At 39.2% G+C, this 21,458-nt stretch overlaps 1 protein-coding gene across 1 annotated transcript in view; it reads left to right on the top strand.

Annotated features, from left to right (window-relative positions):
* The window catches only part of LOC110170911 (receptor tyrosine-protein kinase erbB-4), a gene marked incomplete at its 5' end in the record, with an annotated part of 420,000 nt that overhangs the window by 57,346 nt on the left and 341,196 nt on the right, over positions 1–21,458 (top strand). The window lies entirely within an intron of this gene.

Below are 21,458 nucleotides of genomic sequence, written 5' to 3'. Positions count from 1 at the left end.
ACAAGAATGTGAAATGTAAAGGAATGGAGAAGTGAAGGAAGTTGGAAACATAAGTAAAAGTAATTTATAGTTTTGTGGCCAGGATTGATGTCACTTGACTGTCGCTTGGGCCGTCGGAAAATAGAATCCCGCGGTCACTTGCGTTGCGGCTTTTTGGTTTGTTGTGGCTTTTCGTTGTGTTGTGGTGTTTGCGTAAAAAAAAAATCCCGCGGTCACTTGCATTTTGGCTTTTTGTCGTGTTGTGGTGTTTGCATTAAAATAGAATCCCGCGATCACTTGCGTTGTAACTTTTTTTTTTGTGCTTTTTATCGTGTTGTGGTGTTTGCATTAAAATAAAATCTCGCGGTCACTTGCGTTGTGACTTTTTGTTCTGTTGTGGCATTTGCATTAAAATAGAGTCCCGCAGTCACTTCCATTGTGGCTTTTCTTGGTTTATTGTGGCTTTTTGTTGTGTTGTGGCGTTTGCATTAAAACAGAATCCCGTGGTCTCTTGCGTTGCGGCTTTTTGGTTTGTTGTGGCTTTTTATCATGTTGTGGTGTTTGCATTAAAACAGAATCTCGCGCTCACTTCCGTTGTGGCTTTTTTTGGTTTGTTCTGGCATTTTTTGTTTTATTGTGGCATTTGTGTTGTCGCGTTTGTATTTGTTGCGGTCACTTGAGTTTGTCATGAGCCCTCCCGGCTTCCGTAGAAATGTCATCGCTCTGCTGGAATGTTCCACAGTATGACATTAAACAGCTCTATGTTACATTTACTCAATTACAGGTGGTTTTATAGCTCAAAAATACCTAAAAAAACAGGTATTCTGATGTTGAATGGGGTCGCCTCTCCACAGACCTGACCTGTAGCTTGGTCTTGTTTGGTCTCCATGTAGATAGAAAGGTTTAATACTTTAATACCGTGAAACATTCCAGATAAAGCAATCATGTCTCTAAGGAGAAAAGCGTTTGACGGACCGTTCATTAGAAAAAGTTACTCAAAGCACCTTTAAAGCTCTCCCCGATTTGTCCGATTCACAACACAAAGAAAAAGTTCACCAAGCAGTTCTTGAAAAACACGGAGACAAAGGTGAAATCAGCAATGCAGGGGTTGTATAGCGAAGTGAACATTTAGCATTTAGCTCGTGGGCCCATTATTCTTCCATTACAAGAACAAACTGCGCCTCCTCTCGAGATTATTTTTACTGTCTACTAACTTTGGGCTGCTTACTTTTCAAACTCGCCTTAAATGTCGCAACGCTGTGTTTTTAGAGACGGCCCAAAGGCATTCTGGGAAACGGACGGATTGCTAGCATCTGCAAAGTCGGTTGAATAAATTATATAGGCCATTAGCTTAAAACATCATGCTCTTTTTGCTAGATTAGCTCTCTTAATTATCTTTTAAGTTAATCGCGGCATATTTGAGGTACAGTAATTTCCGGCTTTGGGGTTTTTGTGCTGTGTTCATATAGGGGTCTTGTATTTTCATTAGTTTAATGGCTGTTCAGAACTGTAAAGACAAATGGACTATAGACAGTGTAAGTAATCGCAGTATTTTTCTCCTCTTTATATTACATCTGCACTGCATCTGATACACTCTGGTCCAGTTGGCTGTTTTATATAAATATACACAGTATATAACAGAAGTGGGACTTGTGAGTCGTGACTTGGACTTGAGTCACTATTTTTAGGACTTGATAAACTGACTTGATAAAATGGACTAAGACTTGGACTTGAAGGTCACTGACTTGGACTTGAGAAGACTCGATGCTTCTCCTTAAAAAAATATGTTTTTAGAAAATACTACTTCTCTTTACAGTTGATAAATGTGGTGCTGAATTTTAAAGCAACAAACTGGAACATGTCCCTCCCACTTCTCTATTTGTTATTTTGGATGTAATTGAAGTACTGTGATATAGTATCCTCAAATTTGCTACAGTAATATACAGTACAATAAAGTAACACACAGTAATACACAGTAATACGAAGTACAATACAGTAATACACAGTAATACGAAGTACAATATAGTAATACACAGCACAATGCAGTAATACACAGTACAATACAGTAATACACAGTACAATATGCAGTACAATACAGTAATACACAGTACAATACAGTAATACACAGTAATACACAGTACAATACAGCAATACACAGTAATACACAGTACAATACAGTAATACACAGTACAATATGCAGTACAATACAGTAATACACAGTACAATATGCAGTACAATACAATAATACACAGTATAATACAGTAAAATAGAGGGAACTACATAGATCATGATCCTTCTTGACATATTAGCACTTCTGTTCTGACCAGAATGATTCACAATAAGATCTTGTCAAAACATTTAAAAAGGAAAAATATGCATTTGTACAACTCTTATATAAATATACCATGACTTTTAAAGTACAATTTAATTTAAGTCATATAAATTGCAAAACTCAAAGCTGTATTTGGTACTTTGGTATAAGGACTTGAAATGACTTGAAGCTCAAATCAGACGACTTGGACTTGATTTGGACTTACGGGACAGTGACTCGAGACTCGACTTGGACTTGCATATTTTTGACATAGGACTTGAGGTCACAAGACTTGACACTTCCTTGAGACTTGCAAAACAACGACTTGGTCCCACCTCTCATCATCATCATCATCTTCATCTTCCACGTCCACAATGATGATCTGCCCAAGATATTTCATTTTTGTTGTAACAATCAACACAACATTCGACAGGCAAAAGTCAGGATATCTCATGTGCTTATCTTCTTATTTAGCAATATATTAAAATAAAATAATAATAAAAATTTAAAAAGTCTTCTCTCCATTTGCTCTTTGTGCTAAATCACCCTCATCCAAGCACTTTCACAACACAGTGAGTGTGCGTTCCAATCCAATCCAACTTTATTTATAGAGCAAATTTTACCAACACAACGTCTCCAAAGTGCTACACAATAGAAAATAACACATCGAATAAAATAACACATAAAAATAAATAAGTACGTCAATTAAAAAACCTACAAAATCATAAAACAATCAAATAGAAAACAGAAAAATAGAAAACAAAGTCAATAAAAGACTATTAGAGGACCACATGATCTTTCTAATGAAACTACTGCGCATTTGTGAAGTTGTAGTGTATTGTTTTCTCTCAGAATTGTCATGTGGGTTTGTGGGCGGAGCCTTGCACAGAATTGTAACACTAACCCTTCATATAGGGCCCTGGAGAGATCGCTAAATGACTCAAACACGCGCGGATGATGTCTAAAACCTCTCCAGGCGTGTTTTTGATGAGCGGAACGTCGTAGAAACCTCCGGAAAGCTGATTTTGCGTAATACCCCTTCAGACAAGATCCGGAAACCCCGTCGATATCTTCTAATGCGCGATGCCCCGAGCGTCCGTCGTGTCATTTAGCGCTTAGCAGAGGTTAATGCAATGTTTGTTTAACCAATAACCAACGAGGAAACCAATACAGGGTCAATAGCCGGCTTCCCTCCCCCGTCCGCGGTCTTATTGAGAAACCCAGCCCTATTGAAAAGCCTCCTCGCCAATATCTCCCGCCAGCGAATGTGAAAATAAAACAATTTCCTCATATCTGGCAACCGAAGCATCACATCTCTTGCCTTTTAGCGAACAACGAGCGCACAAACCTTCCATCTTGATTATATTGTGAACAGTAAACACCACTTTCTCAGCTCCCTCGGTTTCCAAACGCAACATATCCGGCAGACACAAAGCGCAATTTAGCTAGCCGCACAATCCGTATTTCGCCTCCAGCTAGCGCGATACAAGCTAATCTTTCGGGACCCGGGTTGATTCCTTTTGGTGGGGAAGGCTACACGCTACGCCGCTAATTGCCTCCGATTGATGGTTGGAGGAAGGAGTATTGGAAGATGAAACAAACAGCAAAGCATTGTGGGTATTTGACCTCTCCTGGCCGGGCTGTCGGATCCTCGTGGCGGCGTAGGAGGCGGTTTATGGGAATATCGGTGAGGATTTTTTTTCCGAGTGAGCGCGGCATCAAATATTCCACAACAGCAAAACAACTGTGATCCTACAGAGACTCGGAATCAAAGAGCCGGTCCGGAGCGAAAATAATGACCTGGACTCAAGCCAGCGTGGAGAAATGGAGCACTTCCTTTTTCTCCTTTTTTTTTATTTTTTTTCGCGACTGCTGTTTTATTTATTTTTTTGTTTTACCTGTTTGTGCTTTTTATTTTTTATTTATTTATTTTTTTTATAGCGAAAACCTGTCCTCGCTTATCCTCCCAAGTGGTTAAAACTGGAGTTGTAAAGGGTACTTCTGAGTAAATATGTGTGTGTATATGTGTCTGGAGTGATTTTTTTATTCATTTATTTATTTATTTTTCTTATCCTAGTCAGAATCTGGTACTATATGTCCCCCAAAGGACTTTTTTATTTTATTTTATTTTATTCTGAGCATTTTATAAGGACAATTTAATAAAAAACACTGAAACTGGCCTTATTAAAGCAGAGCTATTCTACAAAATCAGCTTTTTCAGAGCTTTAAAGGCGCATTATTGTGTAACTTTCTGTTTGTTGCTATTCAGATGCCATTGCTCTGCCTAGAATGTTCCGCAGTATGGCATTAAACAGCTCTACTTTACATTCATTTAATTACAGGTGGTTTTATAGCTCAAAAATACTTAGAAAACAGGCTTTCTTACTGTGAGCGGGGTCGCCTCTCCACAGATCTGACCTGTAACTTGGTCCAGTTTGGTCTCCATGAAGATAGAAAGGTTTAATAATACTGTGCAACATTCCAGACAAAGCAATAACATCTCCATGGAGAAAAGGATTTGATCTACTCCAATTTCTACCACCACCGATACACACTCACTGATCTGTACTTACTTCTTTTTCCAATTGAATCGTTGATACACCTAGTGCCTCCACTCAATTGCATTTCTCTCCAGTGACTAGGTCAGGAATCGGAATACACTAGACCACAGGTGTCAAACATAAGGCCCGGGGGCCAGATCCGGCCCTCCAAGACCTTTAATGTGGCCCTTGGGTGATTTTCTACTAAAATATTTGAATAATATTTTCTATTAAAATATTTGTAATTTTCTGCTGTGCTGAGCAGAGCAGCGTCTCCAGCGTCTCTGTACGTGGCCCCTCCCACCAGAGCAGACTTGTCTCTTTCCAAACGCTCTTAAAGGACGATCGTTTTGACTGTTGACCGTGACACCCTCATCAGAAAAATGTCCAACATGAGAAAAGTGGAGCCGAGTGCAGGATTTTACAAGAAAAATTGACTTATTCCTGTTTGCAGACAAGTTCATGTTAAAACTTTGTGCTGAAATTGAATTTTTCTTAAAGTTTCAGGTTGTTCACAAGATTATAATGTTATAATAAGAAAGAGTTCATCAATTAAAAAAGATTTCTGTAACAGATTTGTGTTTCTCTGCACAAATATTTGAACTTATTGTTATTTTTGGAGTTTATATGACATGAGTTTTCTGATCCGGCCCCTTTGGGATCAAAGTAGGTTGGATACGGCCCCTGGACCAAAATTAGTTTGACACCCCTGCACTAGACGGTTTGCGAGACCATCGGACGAATCAGTCTAGGATTTATTTATGTATTTATTTTTTTACATCTGTGGCTACCTATCATGATCTGAAGGTATTCACAGGAGGGGTCAACAGCAGCATGGTTCTTTGCTGTGATCACGTTTACAGAGATGTCAGATCCCGTTGTGCCACCTCCCACCCTAGGTTTTGAAGCAGACTTCTTTCTTTAATGAAGTCGTTTTAGATCATGAGTGTGTATACTAACTGAAAGAAGAAAAACTGGGATGAAATGTAGAATGACTCTGAGCTAGAACAGGCACGAACCAAATCGATTTATGTACAATACCAAACCAGAACCAAACCACGGCAAAGGGGAATGCACCCTTAGAATGGTTCAAGCTTAACAACTACTTGATTAAAACTAGAACCCAAACTCCAATCTCTTAACGCCTACACCTTTTTGAATGTTCCAAAGTAGGGTTTTAACCTGGTATTTCCTTGGAATCATACAAGTGATGTACCACCTTCAGGAAGTTGTATACTATACCTTTCATTAACCTTATTAAAGCATGAAGAAAGACTTAATTCATAAAAAAAGAAACCCTGGACTCTGTCTACTTGGAATCATACCCACAAAACAACTACGGCACGAACAAACTTTATGGTGTAGAATAGCTCTTATAACAGGATGCCGGATGATAACACAGGAATGGAAATCTACCAATCAATCATCTTTCAGTAAATGGTTAGAATGGATGCTTAAAACTGCAAACTATGAAAGGGTGACTTATAGATTACAGCAACGGCAAGATTTATTTTTCAAGATATGGAAAAAATTCTTTGATTATATGGAAAACCACAGAGGACTATCGCTAAACTGAACAAACAAATGTATTATTATTATTATTATTATTATTATTATTATTATTACTATTATATGTGTGTATATATGTGTGTATGTGTATATGTGTATGTGTATTTATATATGTGTGTATATGTGTGTATATATATATTTTTCCCTTCTTTATATTATTTAGGTATTATTTATTTTTCTTTTCTCTGGAGACAGTGGGGGGGAGTGGGGGGTGGAGTGGGGGGGTGGGTGAAGGGCGGGGAGGCTGGGGGAAAAAAAAAAAAAAGAGGGTCACATTGTATTACTATTAATTATATTACTTATTTATTTTTTCTTCTACTTCTGTGGCATCTGATTTGTCTGCACACAAAAAAAAAAAAAAAAAAAAAAAAGAAAAACTGTTAATTAAGAATGATTTAGGCTTAGTATACCTGAACTTCAACTCCTAATCCCTAACCCTTTGCATTCTTGTCTGGAATGTTTCACAATATGGCATTAAACCTTTCTATCATCATGGAGACCAAACCAGACCAAGTTCCAGGTCAGATCAGTGGAGAGGCGGCCCCGTTTACAGTCAGAATTGAGTTTTTCTAGGTATTTTCGAGCTATAAAACCACCTGTAATTGAATAAACATAAGGTAGAGCTGTTTAAAGTCATACTGTGGAACATTCCAGATGACGGACTACGAACCAAAAAGATACACAGTGCACCTTCAAAGTTCAAACATCCAAAAATGAAATACAAGCATCCTTTTCTCATGGTTTACTATTGTGTCGTAATACATTGTTGTCTATGTCCTTCAACGAGTGCAAAAATAAAAGTAGCCGTCGTAACTTTTGGGAGTTTGGCAGCTGCGTGAGTGGAGCTCTCGGATGTGAGCAGCGGAGGGGGGAGGGGGGGTGGTCTGGGCACGTCCCTGCGGAGGGGGGACCTGGGGACATCTGTATGTCCCAGGAGGAGGGTCAGGTGTCTGGGGAGAGGGAAGTCTGGCATCTCCGCTTTGACTATTCTATGCCACGTGTCAATATAAAAAAAGGAAGGCAAAAGTAGAGTACAAAAGGATACTTCAATACAAGATCAATCCGACAATTCTCTTCAGACCAAAATACAAATACATTTATAATAATAATAATAAAATTCATCATCATCATAATCATACAATAGTACATAAAATAAAATAAAATAAAATAGTGCACAAAATAAAATAAAATGGTACATAAAATAAAAAAAATGGTACATAAAATAAAATAAAATAAAATAAAATGGTACATACAGTAAAATTTAATAAAACAGTACATCAAATTAAATTAAATTAAAATTAAATTGTAAAAGAAGGAAATATAATTTCCACTAATCGAGGTTATGGTTCATGTAAAGATAAAAAAAAAAAAAATCCAGCAATCAAGGTTAAGGTTCTGCGATGTTTTTGTGATGATAGTGAGCTATAATATACCAGTTAGCCCCTAAAGGAGCTTTTCCCAAATCCCATAGGAAGAAGAGCAATAACATCTTTCCCCTTGATAAAATTCACCAAACATTCTCTGTTGTGGCTTTAAATCCTCGATCTCGGGAATCGTTGCCAACACAGAATGTCTGTCTTTGTCTACATCCATCTCGACACTTTGTTTACTGTTGTGCTGTTCCACACAGACAGGCGCTTGAGTTTGATGTCATGGCTTCACAGCTCTTCGCTGATTGGTCGGTGCACGGTCTACAACTTCCAGAGTTCTTGCAAACCGTCTGGTGTATGCCGATTTCTGATCTAGTCGCTGGAGGGAAATGAAATTGAGTGGAGTCAGTAGGTGGCACCAGTCTGCGTAGCTGAGATGTATGTTGATTTGGCATCGTGACTTGATTTGTTATACGGAGATGAACTGTTTTGGTGCTCTGCCGGCGGCGCTAGAGTTGCGGTTTCATGTTAACCGCACAAACAGCGGCGCTTTCTGCACTCAGGTTGCGCGCACATCCACTGTGTCGAATAATGCTGTTACATTCGCTCGAGCGTCATCACGCTAAGAAAACAAGAGGAATCAGTAGAGAGCGATAGAAGCCTTTTGACATTCAGTCAGGTAGAGAGAGCGAGAAAGAGAGCGATAAAGAAACAAGCATGCAAACAGAAATTATCGCATCTGGAAAAGTTATCAAGCTTGTTCCAATTAACTGATTTATTGATTATCATTACACTAATAAACTCATCGTGGTGAATAGTTAGGATGCTCTGAATGCATAAGGTACATGATGAATGAAGAACTTTGGACCTTTGCAAACCGTAAACATCCCGGGCAATGCGTTTTTAAGGTGAAATATCCAAAGATTCCAGTACACAGATAAACATGCAACCTCCACTTAGTAACGATCTATTGATAATCCGACCGTGGACCTTCTTGCTGTGAAAGTGCTCGCTCACACCCCCGCCATACTATCGGACGTATACATTGATTTCCTGTACAAGAAAGTTTCCATTACGTGACCCAGTACCGCGCGCTATATACTACTTTTAGCTGCTTGCCGTTGCCTGAGATGCTGCCTTCTTGATGTGGCAGGAGTAGAAACACAGGTGCTTGTGTTTACTTCCCCCCGGACCCCCTCCTCCTCCTCCTCCCCTCGCCAGCTCCCTCCTCCCCCCCCCCACGAGCTCCCTCCCTCCTACGAGCGCGCGGATAAATATTGATTCACCGCGCAACAATTCTGCAAAGGAAGCGAAGGAAATGACTGCGAAAGGGCAGCGTAATCCTTTAATTTAATTAGGTAAATTACAACAAAAAATCCTTTCTAAGTCGCGCTTCCTGGCTCTCGCTGCGGGGATTTTTTTATTTTTATTTTTTTATTCCGCCCGTTGCTAGGTAACAGGGAAACAGTTTGTCTTTGCGTTTGCCAGCGGGGTCCGGAGGCTGGCAGTGGAGAAGGGGGCACAGAGGAGGCAGTGTGGAGCGTGCCAAGCCTGCCCCCCACCCAAACAGCACCTCCAGCTAGGGTTACAATGGGTCATCGGTAGCGGAGTGGTTGGTACTTTGCCGGCTCAAAACATGATTAAAGGTTGCCATGTTTCTCAAAATAAAGCTGGTTATGCCTTTTGATGTGGTAAGAGCGGCTAGTTAAAGAGATGGTATTATGCAAAATTGATTGGTTTGGGTTTTCTACCATGTTATAACATCCTTCCCTGATCAAAAACAAGTCTGAAGAGGTTTTAGATGTCATCCGTGCGTGTTTGAGTCATCTAGTGATCTTGCTCGGGACCTATTCGAACCTTAATTACGGTTAGCAGTACGATTCTGTCCAATAAGCCTATGTCACCCACGCTCCCAGACCAAAATCTCCATAAATATACAACAATATGATACAAAAGTGTTCAGTAGTTTCATTGATGTGATGCGTGCTGATTGTAATGTGATAGCGCTCTGAAGGGGGAGTGACTCAGAGCGGAGAGCAAAGGGAGAGGGGATTCAGTGTTAAAAGAAAGCGAAACTTATAAAACATGTTAGTATGTGAATAAATATAGTGAAAACAACGTATTAACATCTTTAGTAGTTGGTTGAAGAGGTTTTAGATGTCATCCGTGCATGTCTGAGTCATCTAGCGATCTCTCCCTGGCCCTATTCAAACCCTAATTACGGTTAGTAGTACAATTCTGTCCAATGCTCCGCCCACAAGCCTACGTCACCCATGCTCCCGCACGAAAATTATCCATAAAAATACAGATAAAAAGACATGATACAAAATTGTTCAGTAGTTTCATTGGTGTGATGTGTGTGGATTGTAATGTGATAGTGCTCTGAAGGGGGAATGACTCAGAGCGGAGAGCAAAGAGAAAGGGGGGATTCAGAGTGTTAAAAACGATTGTAAAACATATGTATGTGAAAGCAAAAACAACATATTCACATCTTTAGTAGTTGGCTGAAGAGGTTTTAGATGTCATCCATGCATGTTTGAGTCATTTAGCGATCTCTCAAACCCTAATTATGTTTAGCAGTATGATTCTGTGCAAAGCTCCGCCCACAAGCCTATGTCACCCACGCTCCTGCACGAAAATTATCCATAAATATACAAAAACATTATACAAAACTGTTCAGTAGTTTCATTGGCATGATGCGTACTAGCGCTCTGAAGGGAGAGTGACTCAGAGTGGAGAGCAAAGGGACAGGGGACTCAGTGTGTTCAAAACTAAAGAAAAACAAGTTAGTATGTAAATACATATAGTGAAATCAACATATTAACATCTTTAGTAGTTGGTTGAAGAGGTTTTAGATGTCATCCATGCATGTTTGAGTCATCTAGCGATCTCTCGACCCCTAATTTCGTTTAGCAGTACGATTCTGTCCAAGGCTCCGCCCACAAGCCTACGTGACCTACGCTTCCACATGAAAATTCTCAGTAAATATACAAAAACATGATACTAAACTGTTCAGTAATTTCATTGGCGTGATGTGTGCTGATTATTGTGATGTGACAGCGCTCTGAAGGGGGAGTGACTCAGAGCGAAGTGCGAAGGGAAGGGGGATTCAAAGTGTTAAAAACAATTGTGAAAACATGTTAGTATGTGAATAAATATAGCGAAAACAAAGTATTAACATCTTTAGTCATTGATTGAAGAGGTTTTAGATGCCATCTATGCATGTTTGGTTCATCTAGAGATCTCTCCCGAGCGGAGAGCAAAGGGAGGGGGGGCTTCAGAGTGTTCAAAACGAAAGCAAAAACATGGTAGTATGTGAATAAATATAGCAAAAACAACGTATTAACACCTTTAGTAGTTTCAGTTTTGTTTTGTTTTTGACACCGTGAGTTCCCCCTCCCTTCGCTCTCCACGCTAATTCACCCCCCCTTCAAAGCATTGCCATGATTAAAGGTTGCTGTTCTTCAGAATAATAGCTAGTTTGGCCGTTTCACGCGGTAAGAGCGGCTAGTTAAACAATGCGAATATGGCGGATGGGTGGAACGCGAAAACTACAGGCGGCATTATATAATTTCGGTTGTAGGAGAACGCGGCTGTTAGCAGCTAGCCGCTATTTGGTTAGCGTCAAAATGCTGTGATTGTCACCCCAGCTAAATTACCATTCTCTTTTGTGTCTAACTGTGTAATGGACTTGTGCCAACTCTTAAAAAACACAAAGAATATTCAAAACATATCCGCCGGAAAACTTTTCTTCTCTGACAAGTCGTGAAGTACTTGACAATAGAACCCCCCGTCATAAGTATGCTAATCAAAGCGTGCGCTCGTACCAATCCTACTACTCTTTTATAATGTTGTTTTGAGCTTCTCTGCGTGATTGGCACCTTGTAATCTCTAATAAGCACCTCGCCTGCCCATTTGCTTCCCCATTGTGTTACCCGTACAATACTGCATCCTGCCAACAACGCCAAAAGTAGCAGCGTAAGTAGACTACCTGCTATTATCTGAAAAACACAGACATTTCGAGGTATACAGTGAGTTCCGTGCGGGGTCGGGGTACGGCGAAAGCTTGCGTTGTTGATTTAGTCACTCTTAACAAAAAATAAACACACATATTTGCTATTTTACTCATTTTCGATTCTCTCAAAATTCATTATGTTTTAGTTTCAGTTAGAGTAAATTGTTATTAAAGGTTGTATGGAGGATTTTTTTTTTTTTTTTTCAAATTGTCAAGGACAGTTTAAAGTACCATTACAGAGACGCAGCAGCCTTGTAATTAAGATGACCAAAAAAAAATAAATAAAAAAGAATGAAAATCTATCAACTGTGGAAGTAGTGAGGCCAGATAAGCATCAGCCAATAGAAAATGAGGCTGCCTCATTTTCTATTGAAAAGAAAGTCCGTTTCTGATTTCGCTGAAAGAAGAAGAGAAGGGGTAAAGGAGCAAAGCCAAACGGAGGTGATTCTTGGAGATTCCTTCCAGCGATGGTGCGAATGAAGCAGACGAAGGGTCTAAAATCTGATGCGTCGGTCGCTAAATCATTTCTAGACAGGAAACTTCAACCGTAATTCTGAACGCACATTGACTGTAAACAAGCGTGATTTCTAGAGTAAAGAGGCGGGAGGAGGTGTTTCTACTGAGGGAGCTGTGGTGGAGGAAGGTGGTGTCTGTCGCTGTATTTCACTTCCCTTAAAAAAATCCTCTATGCAACCTTTAATTGGCTACGGCGAAGCCAGAGAATAAAAGTGAGTTTTAAGACGAGACTTAAAACACACTTTCGAATGTGGGGAGGCAAAAGGAAAAGGTGAAGGTGCGACTCCTCGTTCCTTTTGACTCCCCCTTCAGAGCACTATCACAACACCATCGGCTTGCATCGGATCGGGTTTGTGAAGTCGTAGTGTACAGTTTTGTACCACGCGTTTTTGTATATTTATGGAGAATTGTCGCGTGGGAGCATAGGTTACGTAGGTTTGTGGGTGGAGCTTTGGACTGACTCATGGACTGCTAATCAAGAGAAGGATTTTAATCAGGGCCCGGGTGAGATCACTAAATTACTCAAACATGCATGGATGACATTTAAATAGACTAGCTGCTATTATCTGTAAAACACGGACATTTCAAGCTATACAGTGAGTTCAGTGCGGGGTCAGGGTACGTCAAATACTCTTAACAAAAAATAAACATGCATATTTTCTGTTTTACTCATTTTTGATTCTCTCTAAATGCATTATGTTTTTGTTTCAGTTAGAGTAAATTGTAATTATTGGCTATTGTGAAAAATATGAATGAGTATTTGTACATCCAACCCTGTACCTATTTCAGTAGTAGCAGTAGTAGTACTCTTTGAATACAGATCAGTCAATTATATATACACATGCATTAAATATAAATATTCCATTTATTATTGAAGGAGGGCTATTACACTTCTATGGGGTTTTATTTGTTTGCATATAACATATTTACATTACAACGATATCTTTTATTGTTTTGAAAATGCTATATCTAATTATAAAGAGTGTTGTTGTCCGATAATCAGGAAGGGTGTGGTTAGCATGCCAGTACTGGTGAGCATTACCGTGATGGAATGAAGAAACTTCTAATCTAGATAAGTCAAACTCAGGCCTGGGGACCAAATTTGGCCCGAGATATAATTATATTTGGCTTGCGAGATCATATCAAATATGTATTAGAGCTGCCCGCCGGCTACAGATTACAGACATTATTTATTTAAAATGTTATTATTTTATATTTTGCTTGTTCTGGATTCAAAACATTTATTTAAATAAGAAAAGGTTTAACATTACATATCTCGAAGGAAGAGAAAACATGCAGATGTTGTTGAAATTTTTAAATAAATATTTAGTTTGACCCACGACTTAGTGCCAGTTTTTTTAAATTTTGGCCTCTGTGAATTTGAGTTTGACACTCCTGTTCTAATCAATGCCAATACGAATTAACTAACTAACTAGACAATGTGGAATTGTATTGTATGTACATATTGCAGCTCTTGAGGTCAAAATAAGTCAGGAAGTGAGTGGTTAGCATGCTAGATATTTCAATGTAGTTGAGCAAAATTTGCCTTTCCCCAAATATTTTGTATAAGCTTTTGAGCTTTTGAAGTCAGAATACGTCTGCTGTGTACTCTCTGCATCGAAATATGAAACGTTTTATTGTCCGATAATCAGGACGTGCAAGATTAGCATGCTAGTTATTAAAAAGCAATGTATTAAGATATTTAATACATCTCAGTTTTGTTTGTTTTTGTGTTTGTTTTCATTTGTTTGACCAACATGCCTGTATAAGGTACATTACAAACACAAAGATACATTTGTATGGACGGCAGTAGCTCAGATGGTAAACTGTTTGTCCACTGTTTGGTACGATAGTAATAAATAGAATAGAATAGTAGAATAGTAATAAAACATCATTGGTTGAGCAGGTTGGCAGCAAGATTCCAGCTCCCTCAGATGAATGCTGTTGTGTCCTTGGGCAAGACACTTAACCCTGGTAGATTGGTGTGTGTGTGTGAATGAATGTGTGAGTGGTTCCTTGTTGTAAAGAGCTTTGAGTGTCCTGAAGGTGGAGTAAAATTGTGACCATTTACATGTACATACTGTATGTTGGAATCATTGCTGGTGCTCAAAAGGAGTGAGTTGAAGTTTAAAACCTTATCGAGTCCTAAACCAAAAATCCAAATCCACTTTATTTCAATAACACATTTTACAAACAAAGCAGTTTTCAAAGTGCTGCACAGAGATCACAAAATGAAAACAACAAACAGGTAAATTGTTAAAATTTGGTCATACCAGTCCCAAAACAATAAAACAAATAAAAGCAAAAAACATAAAAATCATAAAATAGCAGTAAATAGTAAAATAAATAAAATAAATTATAGACACAGGGGAGCACAAAACTCACGTGGCGTTAAAAACCAGAGAATAAAAGTGAGTTTTAAGACAAGACCTAAAACACTCTTTCGGATGTGGGGAGCCAAAAGGAAAAGGTGAAGGTGTGACTCCCCGTTCCTTTTGACTCCCCTGACTCCTTTTGAAAGTACTGCACATCACGTCGGGTTTGTGAAGTCGTAGTGTACAGTTTTGTATCCCGTTTTTTTGTATATTTATGGAGAATTGTCGTGTGGAATCATGGGTGACCTAGGCTTGTGGGCGGAGCTTTGGACTGACTCATGGACTGCTAATCACGAGGAGGGTTTGAATCCGGGCCTGGGAGAGATCGCTAAATTACTCAAACATGCATGGATGACATTTAAACCTCTGTTCAAGCATGTTTTTGATGAGGAAACAACATTATAACACCGTAGAAAGCTCCAAAAATAGGATCTAGATGTTGCTTTCCTGCTTTGGATATGCAGTAAATCTTGACTCTTGCCCCTATTTCTCTTAAACCATATATTTTTAATCCGTAATTAATGCTAATATCCTAATACTGTGAATCACATTGTAACATGGGGATAAATGAATAGGCTTGATCACTTTCTATATTTTTACCGTGACCCAGATCATGTCAAGAATGTGCAGCCCAATACCAGCTAAATCCTTCCGCTGTTACGGTTTTGTCGCTGTTTACTTGCGAGTTGTTCTATTTTTCATCGTTGCAAATTGTACCATATTTTTACCGATTTTTGCGAGGCGGCTGGCTGGCTGGCTGGCTCGCTGACAGATCAGTCGTCTTTGCCCCGTTCAATATTAAAACGCGGCGTTCTAATTAGGCGTGTCAGCGGTGGAGGGGATATTGTTATTGTGGGATTAAACAACTGTACTGTGTGGGTTTGTGTGTAGCGAAAGACTTCAGATGAATAGTGTATGAGCTCCGAGCTGGAGAGGGGAGAAGAAGAAGAAGAAAAAAAAAAAAAAACGTGCACTCGCGATCCACGTGAAGAAAGAAACCAAGCTGTCAATTCCACCCTCTAACCTGGCCGATATCTGCACCTCGGCTTTGTCATTACATCATTTGCCCCAACAAATCAAGTTATTATATATATTTTTTTTTATTTTCTAATGGAGGCCATCTGCTCGTCTCCATGGTGATGTTATTGCCTCGCCTGGGATGTTCGGCAGTATGGCTTTAAAAGAGTACATCTTTTATTTTATTATTCGGTTTCAAGTGTGGTTATTTCTCAAAACTACCTCCCACCTCCCTTTGCTCTCCGTTCTAAGTCACTACCCCTTCAGAGCGCTATAACAACACAATCAGCATGCGTCCCGCTAATGAAACTACTGCTCATCGTGTCAGGTCTGGAAGTTGTAGTGTTTTGTATAAAGCTTTTGTATATTTACGTAGGCTTGTGGACTGGATGACTTTTCTCATGGAGGGTCTGCTTATCATCTGCTCGTCTCCATGGTGATGTCATTGCTTCACCTGGAATGTTCCGCAGTATGGCTTTAACCCTTTCTTTTAAAGACATGCTGTTTGGGTTTTGCAAACTGCATCACATGAAACTATACTATATAAATAATATTTTAATAATCTTTTCAAAATTTCATATCCACAAATGTAAATTCACTATTCATAAGCCCTAACTACTACTACTACTACTACTACTACTACTACTACTACTACTACTATCATTATTATTAGGCCCGAGCGCCATGGGTGGAGTAGGGCCTATTGTTATTGTTCAGCAGTGCAAAGCGGAAAATAATTGTAATCGTTAACTCTTGTAAACTCACTTTACAACAAGGAACACATTTACTCCAAAGTGTACACAGACACTGGGGGCGAGGTGGGTTAAGTGTCTTGCCCGAGGATACAACAGCAGTATTCATCTGTGGGAGTTGGAATCACAATAGCCAATCTATGGGTCAGTGGATCTGACTGCTCAACCCATGTTTTATGTCAAGAACTGGGATTCAAACCAGCAACCTCCAGATTAGTGGACGAACGCTTTACCAGTTGAGCTACTGCTGCCCAAACTACTTTATCTTTTAAACTAATATATCTTTAATTTTAGTATTCAATTACAGGTGTTTTTATTTCTCCAAACTACCACAAAAACACACATTATTATTATGGCGAGGAGGTCCACTTATCCGCAGATCTGACCTGTAACCTGGCCAGGTGATGTGACCTGCTTGCTCCCACGGAGATGGCTCAATTAAATGCCGTACTGTCGATCATTTCGCGGGGTCGAATTTATGAACCCTCTACCAGAAATGTTACACAATGCACCGTTATTTCTGAAGGGAGTAATTAAGCGCACAATAGCTAATGCTGTTGGGAGTCTATGGCAAGCCAGTTGGTTTGTAGATATCTTCACGAACACTCTGTTGGCTAATGAGGACTTGTGTATCTCTTAATAAATTATGTAACAGTGTGTGTATGATCTCTGTGTAGCTGTATGACCTCTTTCAAATAGACACGGGTCACATAAATCATGAAAAGTGCGTGTGGAAGGGAATGCCTCAGCCAAGCGCTTCCTGAACGCGATGTGGTTTGGATTATTTCAGTCAAAGATAGTTATTTACCTGTCCAGCCAGAACGACACGCTTTGGCAAAACTTCACAAAGACGAGTGGATCTCATGGCTGCTTACATGTAAAAAGGACAAAAATCTACATAAAGGACTGAGAAAATGTGGTGTTTTTTACATAATCAACAACTGAAGCACCAAACTAGTACTTATTTCAGGTAACGAGAACTTTTCAGAGGCAATGTCTTCTGCATTTGAGAGACACGTGATACAAATTACGTCTGTGGTTGGATCGTCTAAAATTTGGACAGAGGTTTTTCATGCTCTATGATCCAGTCCCAATCCCTTTTGAACTTGAACATAATGTAGGTATTCAAATTTTTTTTACGTGTAATCTAGTTTAGCTGCTACTTTTGGCATCGGTGGCAGGATGTACATCAAACTGCCCTTATGTCATGAGCCAATATCTACGTATGTTGGTTTTGATCATATGGCTGCACAATTTGGATCATCAAATCATGTTAATTTCTCAGATTTGTACTTAGCTTTAATCATTTATTTTCAAGACACTATTTTGCCAATCAGTTCCCATTTTCACTATCCAGGCTGGTGTCACCTAGTGCGTCCGCTCGATTTGATTTCTCTCCAACGACTAGGTCCGGAATCGGAATACACTAAACGGTTTGCAAGAAGTTGTAGCGCACCGACCAATCAGTGAAGAGCTGTGAAGGCGTAACGTCAAACTCTTCGCGTTTGTCTGGGTTCCTTTTGTGGTACAGCACAACAGTAAACAAAGCGTCGAGATGGATGTAGACGAAAACAGACACTGAGTGCGTATACATGCACATCAATAACCCGGTTATGATCGGGTTTTTTGAGTATCCCGGTTTCTTGATGGTGCATGTATACGCAGTAACCCGGTTTCAGTAACCCGGTTATGGCAGTATCCCGGTTATTAGAAACCGGGTTACTGTAGCTGGTTTATTCCGATAGTAACCGGGTTACTTGTGGCATGTAAACGCAGTACCCCGGTTACTGCAACATAAAGTTGAGTGTGCATGCGTCCAAAAGACACTTTCCAGCCTTTCACCACAACAGTAGTCACATAAATAAATTGACCAACATAAATAAAGTGACCAAACGAGTGAAATGACTGTAAAATAAAGAGCTGCGCTAAACATGCACACGTACAATCTGCACTCGTACGACCTGCACTCGTGTGATCGCTGAAAAGCTAAAACATGAACTATCTCCTATACTCTATACGCACAGAACACACTTACCATCATTAGCGCCTCTTCTGTCACAGAAATAACACACATAATCCACAGAGGCGTGTCCTTTAGTCCAAAAGAAACTGATCACATCAGCGGCGCAAGGAGCGAGTTGTTTTTATCGCCGCTAACAGTTTATGCTAATTAGCCAAACGGTCTTAAGTTTCGTTTCTGTAAAACGTAAACAAATGTGATCACAGCTGAATGATCTGATCAAACGGGCTGATGTGTCTATAGTGTTTATGGTTTATATGTTGTAAAGTTGAGTTTATTTATGCAGAAGATTTTAATGAAGAATCTGCACAGTGGATTGTGGGAGATCTCGTAGCTCCTTAGCTTCTTATGCTAAAGGAGCTCACGGTTTCTATTTTTCCTGGTTTATGAAATTGATTTAAGTTAATTTTTGCGCCTGCGCATTTGTAAAATTATGTCAAGAAACCGGGATACTCCATTTGATCATGTATACGCGAATATGAGTATCCCGGTTTCTCAGTGCGCATGTATACGCAGTAACCCGAATACTGACATAACCGGGATATGGCTAATAACCGGGTTATTGATATGCATGTATACGGACTCATTCTGTGTTAGCAACGGTTCCCGAGATCGAAGATTTAAAGCAGGAACAAAAATTATTTTTGGTGAATTTTATCAAGGGCAAAGATGTTATTGCCCTTCTTCCTACGGGATTTGGTGCATTACATACATCACGACTAAATAGCAGCGATTGGTTAAATTTAAAAAAGTGTGTGCTGTGGTTCAAAGCCAGAAAAATATCTGATGAAGGCTTTTTTTGCCGAAACTTAAATAATAAAAAAAGCGCTTTTGGACATTGCCCATCTGATAGTGCTATTCATTTTTTCGCTTTTGTCTGGCTGCTCCTTGCATTTGCACCTCTACAAGAATTTTGGTGTGCATTTTCTGTTTCATTTAATTAAAAAAGTAACCCGCCTACTGTCAAGCGAACGAATCCTAATACTTTGAGGTCAGACAGTTTCCACAAATTGAAACCGGCTGATAAATTATGCTAATGGTTGCACAGTTTGGATCATTAAATCACGTTAATTTCTTGGATTTGTATTTGGATGTGATCTGTGCATATTTTAGCAATCTTTCATCTTTTTTTTTTCAAGAGGGCATTTTGCCAATCAACTCCCGTTTTCATCACTTTACTTACTTACTTCATTCTCCAATTTTATTTTCTAAATCGGCGATACAAGTAGGTTTTGGTATAGCGTCATTTTGGTACAAATGAAAAAAAAAACAAAATAACAAAGCTATCCATCAAACTCTTTGTTGTGATGACATTTACGGCAATGTCAGCTACCTTTGGGCACTCTTTTATTAAGTCGTTTTAGATGAATATTGCGATTTAAAATGTCCAGATTGTAACATAACAATCTACTAGTGTCAAAGATGATAACTACAGTACGGCAGACACAAACACAATATGTCTACTTTAAAAAATGTCATTTCATTCACAGCAGCGATGGCCGACAATGGCGCTCTACGGCAAGCCACTTGGGACAAAATCATCCCACTTAAGAATAACTGTTTGGTCTCAATATCACACTGAGAATCAAGTTCAAAACCCTGATATTGACGCAATGTAGGGCTTTTATAAGTGTGTTGCCGGTCCTTAGAAATGCCGACGGAGCGCTTCTAATCAGACAAGTGTAATCACTCCGCAATCGAGCTGACATTTTAATCATTCCAGACCGTATGTCCAAATTTTTCATGAGCCTGACATTTGGAAATGCAAATAGCGCGCTCGGCACTGAGAAAATGAGAGGAATCCATTAGCGGTTTAAGTGTATTCGACGCGGCAGTCCTGGTCTTTTAAAACGCAGCTTTGTGTCAAAATAGAAAGATGAGAAGCCAAGGAGCGTTTATGCATTATGACATGACTCGCCTTTGGTCATGACACTTTCAGAACCAAACCCAAGAAAAGGTTCATTTTTAAGAGTTCAAATGAAATTGCTTTTAAGGGAAAAGATATGATGATTTTGAGTCAAACGGCATAGAATATTCAAAATCAAGTTTTTAGAGGTTTGTAAAGGGAATTCATAACGCTAGATTTGCTATTTAATATATGAATTATTTTTATTTTTTCACTTTAAAGAAGAGATAGCATTCGAAATGTACTTTTTGGAGCTTTCTACCATGTTATGTTATCGTAATGTTCTCTTGTCAAAAACCTGCCTTATATGACATCCTTGCATGTTTGAATAATGTAGCGATCTCTACCAAGTCCCATTCGAACCCTTGTTACGTTTAGCTGCACAAGCCAATACAAACCCTACGTTACCCATGCTCCTACATGACGATTTTTCATAAATATACAAAAGCAAATCACAAAACAACATACTACAACTTTACAAACCTGATGCGATGTGCAGTAATTTCATTTGCAAGATGCACGCCGATGTTGTGATAGCGCTCTGAAGGGGGAGCAAGTTAGTGCAGAGAGCAAAGTCAAAGCAGTTTGCCTTAAATATTCAAAAGCAAAACACAAACGAATAAACTACAATTTCACAAACCTGATGCGATGTGCAGTGGTTTCATTACCGAGACGCATGCCGATTGTGTTGTGATAGCGCTCGGAAGGGGGAGTGCCTTAGCGCGGAGAGCAAAGTCAAGGCAATTTACCATAAATATTCAAAAGCAAGACACAAAACAACACACTACAACTTTACAAACCTGATGCGATATGCAGTGGTTTCATTTGCGGGATGCACGGCAATTGTGTTGTTATAACGATCTGAAGGAGGAGTGACCTAGCGCGGGGAGCAAAGACAGGGGACAATGTGAATACGTAATTTTCAAAGCAATAAACTGTAATATGGTGAATTACATGTTATGTGTTAAGAATGAATACTCCACAGGAGTGTAATACCCCTCTTTAAATGTACCATATATGTTTATGTGTATGTATTTTTAAATGTCTTTTTATTCTTTCTTATTTATCTTTTTTTATTCTATTCAAAG

This window comes from Boleophthalmus pectinirostris, unplaced genomic scaffold, assembly GCF_026225935.1.
Source record: "Boleophthalmus pectinirostris isolate CB_2022bp ecotype Guang Dong unplaced genomic scaffold, ASM2622593v1 HiC_scaffold_11, whole genome shotgun sequence".
NCBI classification, from domain to species: domain Eukaryota; kingdom Metazoa; phylum Chordata; class Actinopteri; order Gobiiformes; family Gobiidae; genus Boleophthalmus; species Boleophthalmus pectinirostris.
Note: the sequence above shows the minus strand (reverse complement) of the source record. Positions and strands in the feature narration are given on the sequence as shown.